The 8,871-nt window shown below is 39.5% G+C and overlaps 1 pseudogene; it reads left to right on the plus strand.

Annotated features, from left to right (window-relative positions):
• Positions 1-552: 552 nt before the first annotated feature.
• LOC143869887 (SNF1-related protein kinase regulatory subunit beta-1 pseudogene) lies at positions 553-2,961 on the plus strand (annotated as a pseudogene).
• The last annotated feature ends 5,910 nt before the right edge of the window (positions 2,962-8,871 follow it).

Genomic DNA, 8,871 nt, shown 5'->3' on the forward strand with positions numbered 1-8,871 from the left:
CATCAAAATATACGACCACAAAACAGCCAATAAAAGGCCTTAGAAGTTCATTCATGATCCGCATAAAAGTACTAGGTGCATTTGATAGTCTGAATAGCATGACTAGCCACTCAAAGAGGCCTTCTCGTGTCTTGAATGTCGTCTTCCATTCATCACCGGGTCTTATTCTAATTTGGTGATAACCACTCTTTAGGTCCACTTTAGAGAACACATTTGCCCCACTTATTTGATCGAGCATATCATCTAGCCTCGGAATCGGAAAGCGGTACTTTACCGTTATGCGATTGATAGCTCTACTATTAATGCACATGCGCCAAATGCCATTTTCTTTGGAACTAATAGTGCCGAAACAACGCATGGGCTGGTACTCTCTCTAATGAAACCTTTGTCAAGTAATTCCTCCACATGACGACGCAATTCCTCATGTTCTTTGTGGCTCATGCGGTAATGTGGCCGATTGGGTAAAATAGAACTGGTTGCAACTCAATTTCATGTTGTATCTTTCTCACAGGAGGTAACTCATGGGGAAGATCCTCGGGAAACACATCTTACATGAAAGAAACCTTTCCAAATCAAGGTAATACATCCGGTAAAATGGAGGTGGAACTCAAGAAAACCAGTTCTCTGTTCTCCTTCCACGAAATTGCATCAAAGGAAGCTTCTCCAAGAAAGCTTTCCCTCCAAATCCTACTAGATCTAAGATCTAGTTTTTGAATTCAATTAAACATTCAAAATTACACCAAAATTGAAAAAAAATGAGCGGGAAAGTTCCCTTTCATAGGCTGCCCATAAATGTCAAATGCCTAATCTACCCTTAGCTAGGATTAAGTGACTTAAAAGGACATGGGAAAGACTGAAATGGCTAAACTACCCCTACTTTGTTGATGCGAGTGAAACTGTAGACACCCCATTTTGACCGGACCCAAGTTCGTGCCGATTGTGCAAAACCTCGTCAAATCGGTGAGTTGGGGTCCCAAATTGAACCCTGGAGTAGCTTGAGGTCTCCCATAGACCTCCGTAAAATTTCGTCGAGATTCGAGCGCGTTTGCTCAGTGAACAGGTCAAGAGAGTGAGCGCAATGCATACCAAAAAGGGGAGTGAATTCATCTGAAAAGGGGGTTGTCCACGGGAAAAAGGAGACAAATATATCATTTTCATATAAAAAGGGGAGTGCATAATCCCGTCCGGGCCGCGCTTGATTCGCGCGCCCATCAACATTTGTGCGCCCATCAAACGGGTAGTGTTAATATCAGCAACCTAGTTTTTAATATAAAAAAAAATCAAATGAAAAATCGGGAAGAGGGATCTCATTTTTTGGTAGAAAAGAGAAAGGAGAGAGAGTGCGAAAAAAAAAAATTAAACCCTAGATCGGATTCTTCTCCCATCTTCTTCTCCGACAAGACCTGGCCGGAATCCGGCTCGCCTTCCCCTCCTCTTTGCTCAAAAGAAGGGTAAATAAAAAGATCGGGAAGGAGAGATTCATTTTCATCAAACAGAGAGGGAGAAAGGGGTTTTGGGGGATTTTCTTCTCCGATTAGTATCTCCGGCCAGACCTTGGAGCTTCGGTAGATTTCCGATCATCTTCCCCAAGGCTCTGGTCATATTCCCATCTCCGATCACCACCACGATCGTCGACCATCTCTGGCCAAATCCCTTCCCCATGTTCTTCTCTATTTCCTAACCCAAACCAGATCCGACGATTTCCCCTCATTATTTTGTTTCTAGCAGAGAGAGAGAGAGAGCTCGCCGGCCTTCACTTTCTCCGGCAATTTATGCCGGAATCTGGCATAAAGAGCCGCTCCACTCCATGGAAACCTTGATTTCCTTTCAGGTATTTTTCCAGATCTGATTTTGTTTTATATTTGAAATAGAGAGAGATCTAGGGGGTTTTTCATTTTCATAACAGAGGGAGAGAGATTGCAGAGAAAGGGAGAGCTCCCTTTTCCGATCTCTGTATCTTCAAAACCCAGTTTTCTGAAAACTGCTTGTCGGAGAACCAATTTCCGGCGTGTCAATCTCCATAAATAACCCAAAGATCGGTGACATTTTCTGAAAATCCTTCTCTCTGTGTTATTTTCTAAGCCTTGGTCTTCAGATCTTCATATTTTTTAAAAAAAAAAAAATATAGGGAATGTGAATGGAAGAGAAGATGGTATTAATGGAGGAGAAGAGCCTTCTAGAAGATCCGATCGTTATCTAGGTTTTAGAAATGATTTTCCAGAGAGCTCGAATCGGAAGGCCCGTGTTTTGTCATTGGATTTGATGGGGAATGCGCCACCTGAAAGTCCTGGAAGGATTCAATCTCCTCTTATGCTTACTCCTCAGGTTCCTGTAGCGCCCTTGCAGAGGGCTGCAGATGTTCCCCCAGTTTGCAACCAACCATGGATGAATGACACCCATGATCCTCTGGATCATTCCCCAGAGCAAAGAATCCTTACAATGATCATAATGAACTATGGAGGTAATGATGTTGTAGTGAAGGGATCATGGGACAATTGGTCCTCAAGGAAAATTTTGCAAAGATCAGGCAAGGATCATTCCATTCTGTTGGTCCTCCCATCTGGCATCTACCAGTATAAGTTCGTTGTGGATGGTGAATGGAGATACATTCTGGATTTTCCTTTTATAGCTGATGAGATGGGCTGTGTTACAAATCTCCTAGATGTTCATGACTATGTGCCAGAAAACCTCGAAAGTGTTGCCGAATTTGAGCTCCCTCCCTCTCCAGATTCAAGCTACGGTCAACCTTTCCCAGTAGAAGAGGACTTTGCAAGGGAGCCGTTGGCTGTTCCACCTCAGCTGCATCTCATGGTTTTTGGAATGGAGAACGCAGAGGTTTCTTCGAAACCCCAACAGGTCGTTCTCAATCACTTATTCATAGAGAAAGGATGGGCTTCTCAATCTTTGGTTGTCCTCAGCTTAACCCACAGGTTTCAATCCAACTTTCAAAAGAAAAGGTAGTTCAGCTCAAATTCCATTTGATTAGGTAAGTTTCTTTGTATGAGTAATTCATCTGGATCTATATCTGTTTGCCTGTTTGCCTCATGTTTGGAAATTTTTGATCTATATATGCATAAATTTTTACTTTGATACTATCTTTCTATATGAGAATTTCTGAAAAGGAGATCATAATTCTGTTACAGAGAGGTTTTAATACAAGGTATTTTTAATTCGATTCATTGATGCTATAGGTTTACAAATTGATTTTTGCCTCTTTGTGCTTTGTGGTTGGCTTTGAAGTGTTTAATATCATTTTTTTTATTTCATTAGGCTACCCAGCGGCTGGTCTGGGTAATTAATTTTATTTTAAATAAATTGTTTAATTGAAGAGGGAAATCAGATGATTTACACTATTCGATGTCCTTGACACGAATATCGTCTGATTTCAAGGCGGTTTGTAGAAATATTATACGTGTAGGAAATCAGATGATTACTTTGGCATCATCTGATTTCATCGGAGTCCCCGTATTGGGGTTTGTGGTTGGCATTGAAGTGTTTGATATTGTTTTTACTTTATTAGGCTATCCAACGGCTGGTCTGGACTAATTAATGTTGTTTATCATTTTATGATTGCTATTCTTACAGATTGTGCACTCTTTAGTTGTAGATCATATTTTGCTGATATTTGATTTGTTTTTTATAATAATTGATTGAAAATTTGAGATTATCTGGTATCATTTTTCCTCTCTCTTTGGATAGACTAGCGCAGTATTCTAGACTTCTTTAGATACTAGAACCTGTAATAGGAGGCATATTCTGTCTCATTAGGAGGTCCTCCTTTGGAGGCAAGCCTCATTTTTTTTTTTAGCTTAACCTCAGGGAGGTTGCTTTGATTTTGATAAATGGTGTACCCTTAGAAGGCATGCTTGGCCTCATTTGTAGAATCCTCTCTGAGGTTACACCTCAATTTGTGCCTCTGTTAATTAGAGACCAATTTGGTCAATTAGTTGCCTTAGCCTTGCTTCCCCCTTGCAAGGGCAATGATAAGGTTGCTTAGAGCCCATCTTTGTGTGTGTTTGGAGACCCGTCCGGCCTCATTCTCTCGCTAGTTTTCCTCTTTGTGCTTCATTTGGTTTTGGAAGAACACCCTACTCGGCTTGGCTTCATACCCCTACCCTTATGGGTATTGGGTTGCACATTTGTTGCACCCTAGGGCTAGGTAGCTGTCCGGCCCGGCTGGGTGTTTTACCTTTGCCAAATATGCACAAGGTCTCTTATTCCTTTTGCTTGTAAGCTTCTCCTTAGTCGATAGTCCATTCGCATAGGAGTCAGCCTTGATTAGAGAGTCTTTCACTCATTCATCCTTTAGATAGTGTTATTAGAGAGTCTTTGACTCATTCGCCTTTTAGGTGGTGTTATAGAAGAGTCTTTGACTCATTTGCCTTTTCGGTGGTGTTATAGGGGAGTCTTTGACTCATTTGCCTTTTCAGTGGTGTTATAGGAGAGTCTTTGACTCATTTGTCTTTCAGGTGGTGTTATTAAAGAGTTCTGACTCAATCTTTCTCTTATTGGTTTTTTCTAGAGAGTCTTTGACTCATCTATCCTTTAGTTGGTGTTAGTGGAGTCTTTGACTCGTGTTTCCTTTTCTTTTAGAGAGTCTTTGATTCATCTATCCTTTAGTTGGTGTTAGTGGAGTCTTTGACTCATGTTTCCTTCTCTTTTAAAGAGTCTTTGACTCATCTATCTTTTAGTTGGTGTTAGTGGAGTCTTTGACTCGTGTTTCATTCTCTTTTAGAGGGTCTTTGACTCATTTATCCTTTAGTTGGTATTATTGGAGTCTTTGACTCATATTTCCATTTCTTTTAGAGAGTCTTTGACTCACTTCGTTTTCTTAGTTGGTATTATTAGAGAGTCTTTGACTCATTCGTTCTTTTGTGGTATTACTAGGGAGTCTTTGACTCATTGGTTCTTCCGTTGGCGTTATCTGGGAGTCTTTGACTCATTCCTCCTCTAAGTTGTAGTATTAGAGAGTCTGTGGCTCATTTGTCTTCTTTGATGCTGTTAGTAAGGAGTTTCTCCTTAGTCTTGTTGTCATTCCTTCTTCTTTGGAGACTAGCCCAGTCTCATTATAGCTTTGCCTTCTGAGATCGTAGATCTTTTTGTTGCCATCGATAGTTTAATTTGCCTTGTTTAGGGGTTTCCCCTATTTGCCTTAGGGTTTGGCCCTAAGGTTTTGCTTTGTTTTTTCCCTTAGGTCTTTGACCAAAAGGGTGAAAACTCTTTACTTCAAAAACTTTTGAAAACTTTAAAAATACGAAAAAACATCTGAAAAACCTTAAAAAGCCTAAAGTGTTGAGTGTTTTAGAATTAGTAGTTAGAGAGTTCGCTTCGAACTACGTTGGCTTGATCCTCTTCCACGAGGTACGTAGTGCAGCTTGGGATTTACATCCCAAGTCCAGCCAAACTTTTTTGTAAATAATGTTTTTAAACTTTCTTTAAAAACCTTTAAAAACTTCATTTTCAAAAGATCTTCCTCTAGAGTTAGGAGTTTCTCCTAGATAAAAAGTTTTAGAGTTAGGCTGTGTCTTTTGATAGGTTGTTTGTTTGTTTGCTTGTCGTGTGCTTGTTTTAGAGTTAGGGGTCTGTCCTAGAGTTATAGGAGCGCCTCCGTCCGATCAGTCGGCGATCCACATCGCCGAGTGATGAATACGCTAGTCCACCCTTGGTTTTCCTTAGGAAATACAGCCTAGTCATACATAGGTTGTAGGAATCACCTGCATTAGCCTAGGGCTAATCTGCATTTAGTTAGGGCATATAGGTGTCCTAAAATCCACAATTCACTAGAATTTAAATAATTGTACAAGAAACTTTAATAACTAGTCCGGTCTTTTAGATCGAGTCTAGGATAGAGGTCTAGGTGTCTTAGGCATCATAGCTTAGAATAGGCGCGAAGAACTACGTTGCCTTGATTCTCGTGGAGGCGGGGATACGTAGGCTTCTTTGGATGAATACCAGACCATCTGAAGACTCGGGCTAATAATTTAGAGTCTTAGGATTTGTTGTGTAGTTATTATATGATTTGATATGTTTTCTTACTTTTTGTACTGATCCTATACCTTTAGCTATAGCTTGCATGTGTTTGCGCATCAGAACTTAGACACCCATTAGGCTTGTCACTCATAACCTAGCTATGCTTAGGTGGCACATCTTTCATTTTATTTTATATGTGTTTATTTTTTTATCCTCAGGAAATGCATGCTTAGGTAGACGAGTCCTGAGGATTGTTCCCATTTCACATGATTTTTATTCAAACTTCTTTGGAGTTACTAAAAATTGCATAAGAGACCAAGTGCTTGCACTCGGACGAATTGGAGGTGCTCTCAGACCTTCCCCATTCGTAACCAGGCACGAACCCATATATATTTTTGGTTATCCATTGCACAGAGGATTTGATTTTAGGGTTCCATGGCATATCCATGGATGGCGACTCTGAGTTTATTTCAGGTATGTCTTGGTTTCGAGCCTTGGCTCCGGATCGAGACATATCTCTTTCTTTTTATATCGCCACTCGTGCTATGCTATGAGGGTGGCATCCGTTTTGAGAGTTCCTCGGTAGAGCTCTCCTTCACACGTGGATGATCCAGAGGGTGTTAGGGACCAGTTCCCTCGCCGCCTATCTCGGATCGGGGTCTACAGAAACAAAAGCAAAATTCCCATGATAATGAGTCATTATTGCTAGGGAGGCTCCTGCAACATTTTGATTAGCTACTCGATCTATATTATTTAGATTGTTGAATTGATTTATATACCCCAAATATCCAACACATTATATTAGTCCAACCATGGGTTCTTTGAGGAAGAAATTGAAGATCTATAGTTACTTATCTCAATAAACTCGGATTTCATGCAATGCATTATTGATTCTACCATAAATTCTTCTATGGAGCTCGAAATTGACAAAAATCATCGTCTGGATAGAGAGTTCTCACTTAATTTGATTAATTTCATTGCATATTCTGTGGAAATTCATGAGGCCTAAAACGAGAAGATGATACAAGACAGATGTTTCTAATCTTTCTTTCTTATAACAATATTTACAGCGAAGTTACTCTGGTTTTTGGTGCATACATCTTTCAATTTCTCACTAAGGCCCGGTTCGTTTGAGATTATGCTAACCAAGTCTAAAACCAATTATTGGACTCAAAATTAAGCATAAATTTGAGTCCAATAATTGGTTTTGGACTCATAATCGGTTGGCATAATTTTAAACTAACAAGGCCTAATTGTATCCATTGATTAGCTTCTTTTTTTCACTAAATACTTTTTCAAGTTTCTTACTAGCACCGTCTGATGTTCTTTAGTAGGAGAAGATGCCTAGCTTCTCCTGTATCCATATGCACTTCACTAATTATATGTTTTTTCTTAGGTTGTAGAATTACACCGTTACATGGGTAGGATATTGAGATGGGTTTCAGCCCATGGTCCATTCATGATGGGCCCACCTTTTGATTGTATGGGTAGGATATTCAGACGGGTGTCAGCCCATGATCCATTCATGATGGGCCCACCTTTTGATTGTTCTAATAACTGAGAGGTGATGGAGATTGGAGATGGCTGCAACAATTTCAGTGGAGATCTAGTCACTAGAAAGTCTAAAGGACATCAACTCAACTCAACAAAGGACATCAATAATAAAGAAAAAAAATGACTAAACAAATATATCATCGCATCAATTTAATAATTCTAAAGTTGCCTAGCAACTTTAATGAAACTACCAAGTTGCCAAGCTTTTAATAAAACAATGAATTCACAAAGTTTGTCTAATAAGAATACTAAAATACCCTTTTCCATGTAGAAATCCCTTTTTTAGGATGGTTCCTCTCTCTCTCTCTCTCTCTCTCTCTCTCTCTCTCTCTCTCTCTCTCTCTCCATATTTCTCTATGCACCCTCTCTTGCTCAGTCTAGGGAAGAAGAAGAAGAATAGAAAAAAACCTAAAAAATGGGAAGAAGAAGAAACTAGGAAAAACTTAAATCATGGAAGAAGAAGAATACTAAAGTCACATGGGAGCAATGTTACAACTCTTAAATGCATCTTCTCTTCTTACTATATTTTCTCTCATATTTTGTGCTAAAAATTGCTCTCCATATATGGCATTGGGCCCTAACGAGGTCAACTTGGACTTACACATGGGTAGGCTCTAAAACTTAGGTTTAGGGGTGTTTCGAGCTAAAAACACTCTTTTTTGGTTCAAATCAAAGGCTAGGATCAAAAGCCAGTTGCTGGGTGCTAATTAATAAGACTTTAAACAGGCCTAATTATGGTCCTAAGCTTATTGGAAGCATGAAACAGAGAAAAAGTTTGATCAAACTTATTCTCCTAGGCTCTATTCGTTCTAGATTTTGATGACCAATCCTGAGTCCAAAACTGATTATTGGGCTCACAATCGATTGTGAAAATCTAAAACAAAAGTTTATGCCAACCGATTGTGAGTCCAATAATTGGTTTTGGACTCACAACTAGTTAGCATAATCTTAAACGAACAGGGCCTTAGTTTTTTGGTGCTGTTCATTTAAGATCTTGGCAACCGATTGTGAGTGCCAAACCGATTATTGGACTCAAATTTAAACATAAATTTGAGTTCAATAATCAACTCACAATCGGTTGCAATAATCTGAAACGAACAGGGCCATAATAAAATGTTTATTTGAATACTAATTTGTTGCTGACCAATCGCAGTCTTCTTTGACCGATGGATAAAAATGTGACTAATTAGTTGAATATGTCTATGATTGATCAGGTATGCCGATAGAGACTGCATTCATATGATTTCACATTAAAGAGCAATTAAAGCAAGGGAATTGCTAGCGTCCATCGCAAAAGGCTTTTCGTGGTCTGTTGCACTTCAAACCAGCCACCTCGTGAATGGAGAG

This window comes from Tasmannia lanceolata, unplaced genomic scaffold (genome assembly GCF_043159265.1).
Source record: "Tasmannia lanceolata isolate RefF3 unplaced genomic scaffold, GAP_Taslan_0.1 ptg000003l, whole genome shotgun sequence".
NCBI lineage: Eukaryota > Viridiplantae > Streptophyta > Magnoliopsida > Canellales > Winteraceae > Tasmannia > Tasmannia lanceolata.